At 38.0% G+C, this 17,558-nt stretch overlaps 1 long non-coding RNA gene across 1 annotated transcript in view; it reads right to left on the reverse strand.

The window, feature by feature from the left end:
- Nucleotides 1–2,426: 2,426 nt before the first annotated feature.
- LOC133630638 (uncharacterized) overlaps nucleotides 2,427–17,558 on the reverse strand; it is a 91,504-nt gene continuing 76,372 nt past the window's right edge. The window contains exon 3 of the long non-coding RNA XR_009821305.1: nucleotides 2,427–2,522. This is a non-coding gene — a long non-coding RNA (uncharacterized LOC133630638). The remainder of the gene's footprint in view (nucleotides 2,523–17,558) is intronic.

A 17,558-nucleotide genomic window follows, 5' to 3' on the forward strand; every position in this document is an offset into this window, starting at 1 on the left:
AATAACACCTGCGTGTTTGTTATGCTAGCTCCTAGCTCCTCTGCTAGCTCCTAGCTCCATAGAACACGCCAATACAATTCAAACACCTGATCAACACACACAATCACTCAGCCCAAAAGACCGTTCACCTAACCCAAGGTTCATAAAGCTTATATATTTTTAAAAAGTTACGTACGTGACGCGCACGTAGGTACGGTATGTGTTATGCTAGCTCCTCTGCTAGCTCCTAGCTCCATAGAACACGCCAATACAATTCAAACACATGATCAACACACACAATCACTCAGCCCAAAAGACCGTTCACCTAACCCAAGGTTCATAAAGCTTATATATTTTAAAAAAGTTACGTACATACGCAAAAAAAAGCCAAAGCTGCATACTCACAGTAGCACGTCTGCGTCTTTGTCATCCAAATCAAAGTAATCCTGGTAAGAGTCTGTGTTGTCCCAGTTCTCTACAGGCGTCTGTGTATCCAAATCAAAAGTCCTCCTGGTTAGAGTCTCTGTTATCCGAGTTCTTCCATCTTGACTGCATCTTTCGGGAATGTAAACAAAGAAGCGCCGGCTGTGTACTGTTGTGGCTGACTACGTTCGAAAAATACGTCCATTTCGCACCGACAACTTTCTTCTTTGCTTGCTTGGCTTCCTTCTCCATAATGCAATGAACATGATTGAAACAGATTCACGAACACAGATGTCCAGAATACTGTGGAATTATGAAATGAAAACAGAGCTTTTTCGTATCGACTTCAATGTGGAAGGCATACCCGTGTTCGCCGGGCTACGTCACGCGCATACGTCATCCTCAGAGGCGTTTCGAACCGGAAGTTTAGCGGCAAATTTAAAATGTCACTTTATAAGTTAACCCGGCCGTATTGGCATGTGTTATAATGTTAAGATTTCATCATTGATATATAAACTATCAGACTGCGTGGTCGGTAGTAGTGGCTTTCAGTAGGCCTTTAAGCTGTACATCAAGCAAGAATGGGAAAGAATTCCACCTGAGAAGCTTCAAAAATGTGTCTCCTCAGTTCCCAAACGTTTACTGGGTGTTGTTAAAAGGAAAGGCCATGTAACACAGTGGTAAAAATGCCCCTGTGACAACTTTTTTGCAACGTGTTTCTGCCATTAAATTCTAAGTTAATGATTATTTGCAAAAAAAAATTACGTTTCTCAGTTGGAACATGAAATATCTTGTCTTTGCAGTCTATTCAATTGAATATAAGTTGAAAAGGATTTGCAAATCATTGTATTCTGTTTTTATTTACCATTTACACAACGTGACAACTTCACTGGTTTTGGATTTTTTTCTGTTTCGAATTTGTATAGGCGTTTTTTAGTCTTAGTAACATGTATAGTATTTGCAGGACATAATCGATATTGTATGAAGGTATGATTTCTAACATTTTAGTGCTCTGCTCATTTTCATGTCAGTAATATTTCATGAGTGTAACTTTTGTCTCCAGCTTGCAATCGCATATTGTGATATTTTTAATTATACATGTAAACACTTCCTTGTGGTCTACATAACATGTGACGGTGGTTCCTTGCTCAAAATGTTGCATAGATGATGTTTCACCGACACTTTGTGGGCGATCTTATTTACGTGCCTCCACTTCGACAGCGTCTTTTCCCCGCCGACTTTTGTTGTAGTTTTTAGCACTTCCATAGCGAGTCTACTGACAGATATAAGTTATGCTACTTTGCATTAGAAATGGCAACAGCGCAGGATGCATGTGCACGTACGAGCCAGTCTGCCCCCTAACAAGAGGACGGCGATAAAGAAGGAGCTTATTGACTACAATGTCAGACTTGCGCAAAGCACTTTGGGCAAATTTATACCATATATGGGTAATCTGCTGACGTCACGATTGGGGGGAAAAGGTCACAAATGGGGCAATTTCCAAATAGCTCCTTTGCAGGAAGTATGAAGGAAGGCAAGATTATTTTATAAATATCTCCGCCATACCTCTATGGTTTAATTTTAGATTTTCAAGACTTACGTATATCCTAAATACACAAAAAAAAGTTACCAATAGGTATGAAAGGTTGGTTTTGCATAATAGGCGCCCCTTAATTTGATTTATATTAGACCAATAAATCATTCTACTGTACGAGGTTCTTCAAAACAAATTATAATGAAGATAAAATGTTGTGTTTCTCTGATAGTTTTTCTAATAAGGCCTCAATTCAATGTTTTATTGCATAATGCACCAATTTGTTGCATTTTATTTTCTTTAAAAAAAGGTGTGGCGCCTGCATTTTTTAATAGCTAACGAACAAGTTGTTGTAAAATGTGTCAAAGTTTATTTCAAAAACACGCGCACTAATTTTATTCGCAGGTTATTAAAACATGCCGCGTCATCACATGGTGAGGTTTGACTTGATTGCATATTGCACCAGTATTAAGGTACTTACTGCGTTGTAACAGGACTCGCCCGAGTGACACGTTCTTTAGCCGAGGTTTTCAAAGTGTGCGGCGGACTTCCCCTTGGAGGTGCCAGGAGGCGTCAAGGGAGGCAGCTTGAGAGAAACAAAGAGAAACTTCAGTTCTGCTAAGGGTAATGTCAGGTTCAAACACTGATGACATCTATTAAACAAAACAAGAAGCAAGGAATTAAACAGAGACAGAATTAAATTTGGCTCAATTGAGGAGAAACGTCTGGGCTGTACTCTTGTACGGTCTCCACCGCGCTCTGACGAAAGATTGTACGCCTCCTCTTTTATTTGGACTTTCCCTGATTAAAGGGCAACAGCTGTTTCTAAAGGTACGGGGGTCGTAAACAGCCGCCCCCTTTGGTTGCAAAACAGTTCAAAGAAAACTTTCACAATATTATGTTAGATCCACTATGGACTGGACTCTCACTATTATGTCAGACCCACTATGGACTGGACTTTCACAATATTATGTTAGATCCATTATGGACTGGACTCTCACTATTATGTTAGATTCACGATGGACTGGACTCTCTCACTATTATTTTAGATCCACTATGGACTGGACATTCACAATATTATGTTAGATCCACTATGGACTGTACTCTCACACTATTATGTTAGATCCACTATGGACTGGACTTTCACAATATTATGTTAGATCCACTATGGACTGGATTCTCACTATTATGTAAATCCACTATGGACTGGACTTTCACAATATTATGTTAGATCCACTATGGACTGGACTCTCACTATTATGTTAGATTCACTATGGACTGGACTCTCACTATTATGTTAGATCCACTATGGACTGGACTCTCTCACTATTATGTTAGATCCACTATGGACTGGACTCTCACTATTATGTTAGATCCACTATGGACTGGACTCACACTATTATGTTAGATCCACTATGGACTGGACTCTCACTATTATGTTAGATCCACTATGGACTGGACTCTCTCACTATTATGTTAAATCCACTATGGACTGGACTCTCACTATGTTAGATCCACTATGGACTGGACTCACACTGTTATGGTAGATCCATTATGGACTGGACTCTCACTATTATGTTAGATCCACTATGGACTGGACTCTCACTATTATGTTAGATTCACTATGGACTGGACTCTCACTATTATGTTAGATCCACTATGGACTGGACTCTCTCACTATTATGTTAGATCCACTATGGACTGGACTTTCACAATATTATGTTAGATCCACTATGGACTGGACTCTCTCACTATTATGTTAGATCCACTATGGACTGGACTTTCACAATATTATGTTAGATCCACTATGGACTGGACTCTCACTATTATGTTAGATCCACTATGGACTGGACTTTCACAATATTATGTTAGATCCACTATGGACTGGACTCTCATTATTATGTTAGATCCACTATGGACTGGACTCTCATTATTATGTTAGATCCACTATGGACTGGACTTTCACAATATTATGTTGGATCCACTATGGACTGGACTCTCATTATTATGTTAGATCCACTATGGACTGGACTCTCACTATTATGTTAGATTCACTATGGACTGGACTCTCACTATTATGTTAGATCCACTATGGACTGGACTCTCTCACTATTATGTTAGATCCACTATGGACTGGACTTTCACAATATTATGTTAGATCCACTATGGACTGGACTCTCTCACTATTATGTTAGATCCACTATGGACTGGACTTTCACAATATTATGTTAGATCCACTATGGACTGGACTCTCACTATTATGTTAGATCCACTATGGACTGGACTTTCACAATATTATGTTAGATCCACTATGGACTGGACTCTCATTATGATGTTAGATCCACTATGGACTGGACTCTCATTATTATGTTAGATCCACTATGGACTGGACTTTCACAATATTATGTTGGATCCACTATGGACTGGACTCTCATTATTATGTTAGATCCACTATGGACTGGACTCTCACTATTATGTAAATCCACTATGGACTGGACTTTCACAATATTATGTTAGATCCACTATGGACTGGACTCTCACTATTATGTTAGATTCACTATGGACTGGACTCTCACTATTATGTTAGATCCACTATGGACTGGAATCTCTCACTATTATGTTAGATCCACTATGGACTGGACTCTCACTATTATGTTAGATCCACTATGGACTGGACTCACACTATTATGTTAGATCCACTATGGACTGGACACTCACTATTATGTTAGATCCACTATGGACTGGACTCTCTCACTATTATGTTAAATCCACTATGGACTGGACTCTCACTATGTTAGATCCACTATGGACTGGACTCACACTGTTATGGTAGATCCATTATGGACTGGACTCTCACTATTATGTTAGATCCACTATGGACTGGACTCTCACTATTATGTTAGATTCACTATGGACTGGACTCTCACTATTATGTTAGATCCACTATGGACTGGACTCTCACTATTATGTTAGATCCACTATGGACTGGACTCTCTCACTATTATTTTAGATCCACTATGGACTGGACTTTCACAATATTATGTTGGATCCACTATGGACTGGACTTTCACAATATTATGTTAGATCCACCATGGACTGGACTCTCATTATTATGCTAGATCCACTATGGACTGGACTCTCACTATTATGTTAGATCCACTATGGACTGGACTCTCACTATTATGTTAGATCCACTATGGACTGGACTTTCACACTATTATGTTAGATCCACTATGGACCGGACTCTCACTATTATGTTAGATTCACTATGGACTGGACTCTCACTATTATGTTAGATCCACTATGGACTGGACTCTCTCACTATTATTTTAGATCCACTATGGACTGGACTCTCACACTATTATGTTAGATCCACTATGGACTGGACTTTCACAATATTATGTTAGATCCACTATGGACTGGACTCTCACTATTATGTTAGATCCACTATGGACTGGACTCTCTCACTATTATGTTAGATCCACTATGGACTGGACTCTCACTATTATGTTAGATCCACTATGGACTGGACTCTCACTATTATGTTAGGTCCACTATGGACTGGACTTTCACAATATTATGTTAGATCCACTATGGACTGGACTCTCACTATTATGTTAGATTCACTATGGACTGGACTCTCACTAATATGTTAGATCCACTATGGACTGGACTCTCTCACTATTATGTTAGATCCACTATGGACTGGACTCTCACTATTATGTTAGATCCACTATGGACTGGACTCACACTGTTATGTTAGATCCACTATGGGCTGGACTCTCTCACTATTATGTTAGGTCCACTATGGACTGGACTTTCACAATATTATGTTAGATCCACTATGGACTGGACTCTCACTATTATGTTAGATTCACTATGGACTGGACTCTCACTATTATGTTAGATCCACTATGGACTGGACTCACACTGTTATGTTAGATCCACTATGGGCTGGACTCTCTCACTATTATGTTAGATCCACTATGGACTGGACTTTCACAATATTATGTTAGATCCACTATGGACTGGACTCTCACTATTATGTTAGATCCACTATGGACTGGACTTTCACTATTATGTTGGATCCACTATGGACTGGACTTTCACAATATTATGTTAGGTCCACTATGGACTGGACTTTCACAATATTATGTTAGATCCACTATGGACTGGACTCTCACTATTATGTTAGATCCACTATGGACTGGACTTTCACAATATTATGTTAGATCCACTATGGACTGGACTCTCACTATTATGTTAGATTCACTATGGACTGGACTCTCACTATTATGTTAGATCCACTATGGACTGGACTCACACTGTTATGTTAGATCCACTATGGGCAGGACTCTCTCACTATTATGTTAGATCCACTATGGACTGGACTTTCACAATATTATGTTAGATCCACTATGGACTGGACTCTCACACTATTATGTTAGATCCACTGTGGACTGGACTTTCACAATATTATGTTATATCCATTATGGACTGGACTCTCACTATTATGTTAGATTCACTATGGACTGGACTCTCACTATTATGTTAGATCCACTATGGACTGGACTTTCACAATATTATGTTAGATTCACTATGGTCTGGACTCTCACTATTATGTTAGATCCACTATGAACTGGACTTACACAATATTATGTTAGATCCACTATGGACTGGACTCTCACTATTATGTTAGATCCACTATGGACTGGACTTTCACAATATTATGTTAGATCCACTATGGACTGGACTCTCACTATTATGTTAGATCCACTATGGACTGGACTTTCACAATATTATGTTAGATCCACTATGGACTGGACTCTCACTATTATGTTAGGTCCACTATGGACTGGACTTACACAATATTATGTTAGATCCACTATGGACTGGACTCTCACTATTATGTTAGATCCACTATGGACTGGACTTTCACAATATTATGTTAGATCCATTATGGACTGGACTCTCACTATTATGTTAGATTCACTATGGACTGGACTCTCACTATTATGTTAGATCCACTATGGACTGGACTTTCACAATATTATGTTAGATCCACTATGGACTGGACTCTAATTATTATGTTAGATCCACTATGGACTGGACTTTCACAATATTATGTTAGACCCACTATGGACTGGACTCTAATTATTATGTTAGATCCACTATGGACTGGACTTTCACAATATTATGTTAGATCCACTATGGACTGGACTTTCACAATATTATGTTAGATCCACTATGGACTGGACTTTCACAATATTATGTTAGATCCACTATGGACTGGACTCTCACTATTATGTTAGATCCACTATGGACTGGACTTTCACAATATTATGTTAGATCCACTATGGACTGGACTGTCATTATTATATTAGATCCACTATGGACTGGACTCTTACTATTATGTTAGATCCACTATGGACTGGACTTTCACAATATTATGTTAGATCCACTATGGACTGGACTTTCACAATATTATGTTAGATCCACTATGGACTGGACTTTCACTATTATGTTAGATCCACTATGGACTGGACTTTCACAATATTATGTTAGATCCACTATGGACTGGACTCTAATTATTATGTTAGATCCACTATGGACTGGACTTTCACAATATTATTTTAGACCCACTATGGACTGGACTGTAATTATTATGTCAGATCCACTATGGACTGGACTTTCACAATATCATGTTAGATCCACTATGGACTGGACTTTCACACTATTATGTTAGATCCACTGTGGACTGGACTTTCACAATATTATGTTAGATCCATTATGGACTGGACTCTCACTATTATGTTAGATTCACTATGGACTGGACTCTCACTATTATGTTAGATCCACTATGGACTGGACTTTCACAATATTATGTTAGATCCACTATGGACTGGACTCTCACTATTATGTTAGATTCCCTATGAACTGGACTTACACAATATTATGTTAGATCCACTATGGACTGGACTCTCACTATTATGTTAGATCCACTATGGACTGGACTTTCACAATATTATGTTAGATCCACTATGGACTGGACTCTCACTATTATGTTCGATCCACTATGGACTGGACTTTCAGAATATTATGTTAGATCCACTATGGACTGGACTTTCACAATATTATGTTAGATCCACTATGGACTGGACTCTCACACTATTATGTTAGATCCACTATGGACTGGACTTTCACAATATTATGTTAGATCCACTATGGACTGGACTCTCACACTATTATGTTAGATCCACTATGGACTGGACTTTCACAATATTATGTTAGATCCACTATGGACTGGACTGTCATTATTATATTAGATCCACTATGGACTGGACTCTCACTATTATGTTAGATCCATTATGGACTGGACTCTCACTATTATGTTAGATTCACTATGGACTGGACTCTCACTATTATGTTAGATCCACTATGGACTGGACTTTCACAATATTATGTTAGATCCACTATGGACTGGACTCTCACTATTATGTTAGATCCACTATGAACTGGACTTACACAATATTATGTTAGATCCACTATGGACTGGACTCTCACTATTATGTTAGATCCACTATGGACTGGACTTTCACAATATTATGTTAGATCCACTATGGACTGGACTCTCACTATTATGTTAGATCCACTATGGACTGGACTTACACAATATTATGTTAGATCCACTATGGACTGGACTCTCACTATTATGTTAGATTCACTATGGACTGGACTCTCACTATTATGTTAGATCCACTATGGACTGGACTCTCTCACTATTATGTTAGATCCACTATGGACTGGACTCTCACTATTATGTTAGATCCACTATGGACTGGACTCACACTGTTATGTTAGATCCACTATGGGCTGGACTCTCTCACTATTATGTTAGATCCACTATGGACTGGACTTTCACAATATTATGTTAGATCCACTATGGACTGGACTCACACTGTTATGTTAGATCCACTATGGGCTGGACTCTCTCACTATTATGTTAGGTCCACTATGGACTGGACTTTCACAATATTATGTTAGATCCACTATGGACTGGACTCTCACTATTATGTTAGATTCACTATGGACTGGACTCTCACTATTATGTTAGATCCACTATGGACTGGACTCACACTGTTATGTTAGATCCACTATGGGCTGGACTCTCTCACTATTATGTTAGATCCACTATGGACTGGACTTTCACAATATTATGTTAGATCCACTATGGACTGGACTCTCACTATTATGTTAGATCCACTATGGACTGGACTTTCACTATTATGTTAGATCCACTATGGACTGGACTTTCACAATATTATGTTAGGTCCACTATGGACTGGACTTTCACAATATTATGTTAGATCCACTATGGACTGGACTCTCACTATTATGTTAGATCCACTATGGACTGGACTTTCACAATATTATGTTAGGTCCACTATGGACTGGACTTTCACAATATTATGTTAGATCCACTATGGACTGGACTCTCACTATTATGTTAGATTCACTATGGACTGGACTCTCACTATTATGTTAGATCCACTATGGACTGGACTCACACTGTTATGTTAGATCCACTATGGGCTGGACTCTCTCACTATTATGTTAGATCCACTATGGACTGGACTTTCACAATATTATGTTAGATCCACTATGGACTGGACTCTCACACTATTATGTTAGATCCACTGTGGACTGGACTTTCACAATATTATGTTAGATCCATTATGGACTGGACTCTCACTATTATGTTAGATTCACTATGGACTGGACTCTCACTATTATGTTAGATCCACTATGGACTGGACTTTCACAATATTATGTTAGATCCACTATGGACTGGACTCTCACTATTATGTTAGATTCCCTATGAACTGGACTTACACAATATTATGTTAGATCCACTATGGACTGGACTCTCACTATTATGTTAGATCCACTATGGACTGGACTTTCACAATATTATGTTAGATCCACTATGGACTGGACTCTCACTATTTTGTTAGATCCACTATGGACTGGACTTTCACAATATTATGTTAGATCCACTATGGACTGGACTCTCACTATTATGTTAGGTCCACTATGGACTGGACTTACACAATATTATGTTAGATCCACTATGGACTGGACTCTCACTATTATAGTAGATCCACTATGGACTGGACTTTCACAATATTATGTTAGATTCATTATGGACTGGACTCTCACTATTATGTTAGATTCACTATGGACTGGACTCTCACTATTATGTTAGATCCACTATGGACTGGACTTTCACAATATTATGTTAGATCCACTATGGACTGGACTCTAATTATTATGTTAGATCCACTATGGACTGGACTTTCACAATATTATGTTAGACCCACTATGGACTGGACTCTAATTATTATGTTAGATCCACTATGGACTGGACTTTCACAATATTATGTTAGATCCATTATGGACTGGACTCTCACTATTATGTTAGATTCACTATGGACTGGACTCTCACTATTATGTTAGATCCACTATGGACTGGACTTTCACAATATTATGTTAGATCCACTATGGACTGGACTCTAATTATTATGTTAGATCCACTATGGACTGGACTTTCACAATATTATGTTAGACCCACTATGGACTGGACTCTAATTATTATGTTAGATCCACTATGGACTGGTCTTTCACAATATAATGTTAGATCCACTATGGACTGGACTTTCACAATATTATGTTAGATCCACTATGGACTGGACTTTCACAATATTATGTTAGATCCACTATGGACTGGACTCTCACACTATTATGTTAGATCCACTGTGGACTGGACTTTCACAATATTATGTTAGATCCATTATGGACTGGACTCTCACTATTATGTTAGATTCACTATGGACTGGACTCTCACTATTATGTTAGATCCACTATGGACTGGACTTTCACAATATTATGTTAGATCCACTATGGACTGGACTCTCACTATTATGTTAGATCCACTATGGACTGGACTTTCACAATATTATGTTAGATCCACTATGGACTGGACTCTCACTATTATGTTAGATCCACTATGGACTGGACTTTCACAATATTATGTTAGATCCACTATGGACTGGACTCTCACTATTATGTTAGATCCACTATGGACTGGACTTTCACAATATTATGTTAGATCCACTATGGACTGGACTCTCACTATTATGTTAGATCCACTATTGACTGGACTTTCACAATATTATGTTAGATCCACTATGGACTGGACTCTCACTATTATGTTAGGTCCACTATGGACTGGACTTACACAATATTATGTTAGATCCACTATGGACTGGACTCTCACTATTATGTTAGATCCACTATGGACTGGACTTTCACAATATTATGTTAGATCCATTATGGACTGGACTCTCACTATTATGTTAGATTCACTATGGACTGGACTCTCACTATTATGTTAGATCCACTATGGACTGGACTTTCACAATATTATGTTAGATCCACTATGGACTGGACTCTAATTATTATGTTAGACCCACTATGGACTGGACTTTCACAATATTATGTTAGACCCACTATGGACTGGACTCTAATTATTATGTTAGATCCACTATGGACTGGACTTTCACAATATTATGTTAGATCCACTATGGACTGGACTGTCATTATTATATTAGATCCACTATGGACTGGACTCTTACTATTATGTTAGATCCACTATGGACTGGACTTTCACAATATTATGTTAGATCCACTATGGACTGGACTTTCACAATATTATGTTAGATCCACTATGGACTGGACTTTCACTATTATGTTAGATCCACTATGGACTGGACTTTCACAATATTATGTTAGATCCACTATGGACTGGACTCTAATTATTATGTTAGATCCACTATGGACTGGACTTTCACAATATTATTTTAGACCCACTATGGACTGGACTGTAATTATTATGTTAGATCCACTATGGACTGGACTTTCACAATATCATGTTAGATCCACTATGGACTGGACTTTCACACTATTATGTTAGATCCACTGTGGACTGGACTTTCACAATATTATGTTAGATCCATTATGGACTGGACTCTCACTATTATGTTAGATTCACTATGGACTGGACTCTCACTATTATGTTAGATCCACTATGGACTGGACTTTCACAATATTATGTTAGATCCACTATGGACTGGACTCTCACTATTATGTTAGATCCACTATGGACTGGACTTTCACAATATTATGTTAGATCCACTATGGACTGGACTCTCACTATTATGTTCGATCCACTATGGACTGGACTTTCACAATATTATGTTAGATCCACTATGGACTGGACTTTCACAATATTATGTTAGATCCACTATGGACTGGACTCTCACACTATTATGTTAGATCCACTATGGACTGGACTTTCACAATATTATGTTAGATCCACTATGGACTGGACTCTCACACTATTATGTTAGATCCACTATGGACTGGACTTTCACAATATTATGTTAGATCCACTATGGACTGGACTGTCATTATTATATTAGATCCACTATGGACTGGACTCTCACTATTATGTTAGATCCATTATGGACTGGACTCTCACTATTATGTTAGATTCACTATGGACTGGACTCTCACTATTATGTTAGATCCACTATGGACTGGACTTTCACAATATTATGTTAGATCCACTATGGACTGGACTCTCACTATTATGTTAGATTCCCTATGAACTGGACTTACACAATATTATGTTAGATCCACTATAGACTGGACTCTCACTATTATGTTAGATCCACTATGGACTGGACTTTCACAATATTATGTTGGATCCACTATGGACTGGACTCTCACTATTATGTTAGGTCCACTATGGACTGGACTTACACAATATTATGTTAGATCCACTATGGACTGGACTCTCACTATTATGTTAGATTCACTATGGACTGGACTCACACTATTATGTTAGATCCACTATGGACTGGACACTCACTATTATGTTAGATCCACTATGGACTGGACTCTCTCACTATTATGTTAAATCCACTATGGACTGGACTCTCACTATGTTAGATCCACTATGGACTGGACTCACACTGTTATGGTAGATCCATTATGGACTGGAGTCTCACTATTATGTTAGATCCACTATGGACTGGACTCTCACTATTATGTTAGATTCACTATGGACTGGACTCTCACTATTATGTTAGATCCACTATGGACTGGATTCTAATTATTATGTTAGATCCACTATGGACTGGACTTTCACAATATTATGTTAGACCCACTATGGACTGGACTCTAATTATTATGTTAGATCCACTATGGACTGGTCTTTCACAATATTATGTTAGATCCACTATGGACTGGACTTTCACAATATTACGTTAGATCCACTATGGACTGGACTTTCACAATATTATGTTAGATCCACTATGGACTGGACTCTCACTATTATGTTAGATCCACTATGGACTGGACTTTCACAATATTATGTTAGATCCACTATGGACTGGACTTTCACAATATTATGTTAGATCCACTATGGACTGGACTCTCACACTATTATGTTAGATCCACTATGGACTGGACTCTCACACCATTATGTTAGATCCACTATGGACTGGACTTTCACAATATTATGTTAGATCCACTATGGACTGGACTGTCATTATTATATTAGATCCACTATGGACTGGACTCTCACTATTATGTTAGATCCATTATGGACTGGACTCTCACTATTATGTTAGATTCACTATGGACTGGACTCTCACTATTATGTTAGATCCACTATGGACTGGACTTTCACAATATTATGTTAGATCCACTATGGACTGGACTCTCACTATTATGTTAGATTCCCTATGAACTGGACTTACACAATATTATGTTAGATCCACTATGGACTGGACTCTCACTATTATGTTAGATCCACTATGGACTGGACTTTCACAATATTATGTTAGATCCACTATGGACTGGACTCTCACTATTATGTTAGGTCCACTATGGACTGGACTTACACAATATTATGTTAGATCCACTATGGACTGGACTCTCACTATTATGTTAGATCCACTATGGACTGGACTCTCACTATTATGTTAGATCCACTATGGACTGGACTTTCACAATATTATGTTAGATCCACTATGGACTGGACTCTAATTATTATGTTAGATCCACTATGGACTGGACTTTCACAATATTATGTTAGACCCACTATGGACTGGACTCTAATTATTATGTTAGATCCACTATGGACTGGTCTTTCACAATATTATGTTAGATCCACTATGGACTGGACTTTCACAATATTATGTTAGATCCACTATGGACTGGACTTTCACAATATTATGTTAGATCCACTATGGACTGGACTCTCACTATTATGTTAGATCCACTATGGACTGGACTTTCACAATATTATGTTAGATCCACTATGGACTGGACTGTCATTATTATATTAGATCCACTATGGACTGGACTCTCACTATTATGTTAGATCCACTATGGACTGGACTTTCACAATATTATGTTAGATCCACTATGGACTGGACTTTCACAATATTATGTTAGATCCACTATGGACTGGACTTTCACTATTATGTTAGATCCACTATGGACTGGACTTTCACTATTATGTTAGATCCACTATGGACTGGACTTTCACAATATTATGTTAGATCCACTATGGACTGGACTCTAATTATTATGTTAGATCCACTATGGACTGGACTTTCACAATATTATTTTAGACCCACTATGGACTGGACTCTAATTATTATGTTAGATCCACTATGGACTGGACTTTCACAATATTATGTTAGATCCATTATGGACTGGACTCTCACTATTATGTTAGATTCACTATGGACTGGACTCTCACTATTATGTTAGATCCACTATGGACTGGACTTTCACAATATTATGTTAGATCCACTATGGACTGGACTCTAATTATTATGTTAGATCCACTATGGACTGGACTTTCACAATATTATGTTAGACCCACTATGGACTGGACTCTAATTATTATGTTAGATCCACTATGGACTGGTCTTTCACAATATTATGTTAGATCCACTATGGACTGGACTTTCACAATATTATGTTAGATCCACTATGGACTGGACTTTCACAATATTATGTTAGATCCACTATGGACTGGACTCTCACTATTATGTTAGATCCACTATGGACTGGACTTTCACAATATTATGTTAGATCCACTATGGACTGGACTGTCATTATTATATTAGATCCACTATGGACTGGACTCTCACTATTATGTTAGATCCACTATGGACTGGACTTTCACAATATTATGTTAGATCCACTATGGACTGGACTTTCACAATATTATGTTAGATCCACTATGGACTGGACTTTCACTATTATGTTAGATCCACTATGGACTGGACTTTCACTATTATGTTAGATCCACTATGGACTGGACTTTCACAATATTATGTTAGATCCACTATGGACTGGACTCTAATTATTATGTTAGATCCACTATGGACTGGACTTTCACAATATTATTTTAGACCCACTATGGACTGGACTCTAATTATTATGTTAGATCCACTATGGACTGGACTTTCACAATATCATGTTAGATCCACTATGGACTGGACTTTCACAATATTATGTTAGACCCACTATGGACTGGACTCTAATTATTATGTTAGATCCACTATGGACTGGTCTTTCACAATATTATGTTAGATCCACTATGGACTGGACTTTCACAATATTATGTTAGATCCACTATGGACTGGACTTTCACAATATTATGTTAGATCCACTATGGACTGGACTCTCACTATTTTGTTAGATCCACTATGGACTGGACTTTCACAATATTATGTTAGATCCACTATGGACTGGACTGTCATTATTATATTAGATCCACTATGGACTGGACTCTCACTATTATGTTAGATCCACTATGGACTGGACTTTCACAATATTATGTTAGATCCACTATGGACTGGACTTTCACAATATTATGTTAGATCCACTATGGACTGGACTTTCACTATTATGTTAGATCCACTATGGACTGGACTTTCACTATTATGTTAGATCCACTATGGACTGGACTTTCACAATATTATGTTAGATCCACTATGGACTGGACTCTAATTATTATGTTAGATCCACTATGGACTGGACTTTCACAATATTATTTTAGACCCACTATGGACTGGACTCTAATTATTATGTTAGATCCACTATGGACTGGACTTTCACAATATCATGTTAGATCCACTATGGACTGGACTTTCACAATATTATGTTAGATCCACTGTGGACTGGACTTTCACAATATTATGTTAGATCCACTATGGACTGGACTCTCACTATTTTGTTAGATCCACTATGGACTGGACTTTCACAATATTATGTTAGATCCACTATGGACTGGACTGTCATTATTATATTAGATCCACTATGGACTGGACTCTCACTATTATGTTAGATCCACTATGGACTGGACTTTCACAATATTATGTTAGATCCACTATGGACTGGACTTTCACAATATTATGTTAGATCCACTATGGACTGGACTTTCACTATTATGTTAGATCCACTATGGACTGGACTTTCACTATTATGTTAGATCCACTATGGACTGGACTTTCACAATATTATGTTAGATCCACTATGGACTGGACTCTAATTATTATGTTAGATCCACTATGGACTGGACTTTCACAATATTATTTTAGACCCACTATGGACTGGACTCTAATTATTATGTTAGATCCACTATGGACTGGACTTTCACAATATCATGTTAGATCCACTATGGACTGGACTTTCACAATATTATGTTAGATCCACTGTGGACTGGACTTTCACAATATTATGTTAGATCCACTATGGACTGGACTCTCGCTATTATGTTAGATCCACTATGGACTGGACACCCACATCTTCGGTCCTCTCCAAGGTTTCTTATAGTCATTCACATTGACATCCCACTGGGTTGTGAGTTTTTCCTTGCCCTTTTGTGGGCTCTGAACCGAGGATGTCGTCGTGGCTTGTGCAGCCCTTTGAGCCACTTGTGATTTAGGGCTATATAAATAAACATTGATTGATTGATTGATTGAGTTCAAAGAAGAGGTGCCTGGAGCTTGGGCAGGTCCTGCTTCCTCTCCGCTTTGTAGACCTCGGGTCGAGACCAAATCTTTCTGTGGATTACAATACATGAAAGAAACAGAACACCTTCATGTTGCTTCCCATCCTACACAGTGGAGTTTTACAAGCCTTCTTCTTGGTAGGATCAAAGACAGCTTTCTGAACTGTTTTACGAACCTCTCTTTGAAATGTTTTACGACCTTTTCTGTGAAGTGTTTATGACCTTTTCTTTTGAACTGTTCTGTTTACGACCCACTTCCCTTTTGGAAGCAAGTCAAGTCAAGTCAAGTCAACTTTATTTATATAGCACGTTTTCAGCAACTTTTTGGATTGAACCAAAGTGCTTTACAGGTTAAAAAAAACCTGGTGGTAGAGGGCGCTAGTGATCCTTCTTGCGACTACCAGTACTGCAGGAGACCGGTACTGCAGAAGAAGACAACAAGCAGCAAGCATGAGCAGCGAT

The sequence above is a fragment of the Entelurus aequoreus genome, linkage group LG16 (assembly GCF_033978785.1).
Source record: "Entelurus aequoreus isolate RoL-2023_Sb linkage group LG16, RoL_Eaeq_v1.1, whole genome shotgun sequence".
Classification (NCBI taxonomy): domain Eukaryota; kingdom Metazoa; phylum Chordata; class Actinopteri; order Syngnathiformes; family Syngnathidae; genus Entelurus; species Entelurus aequoreus.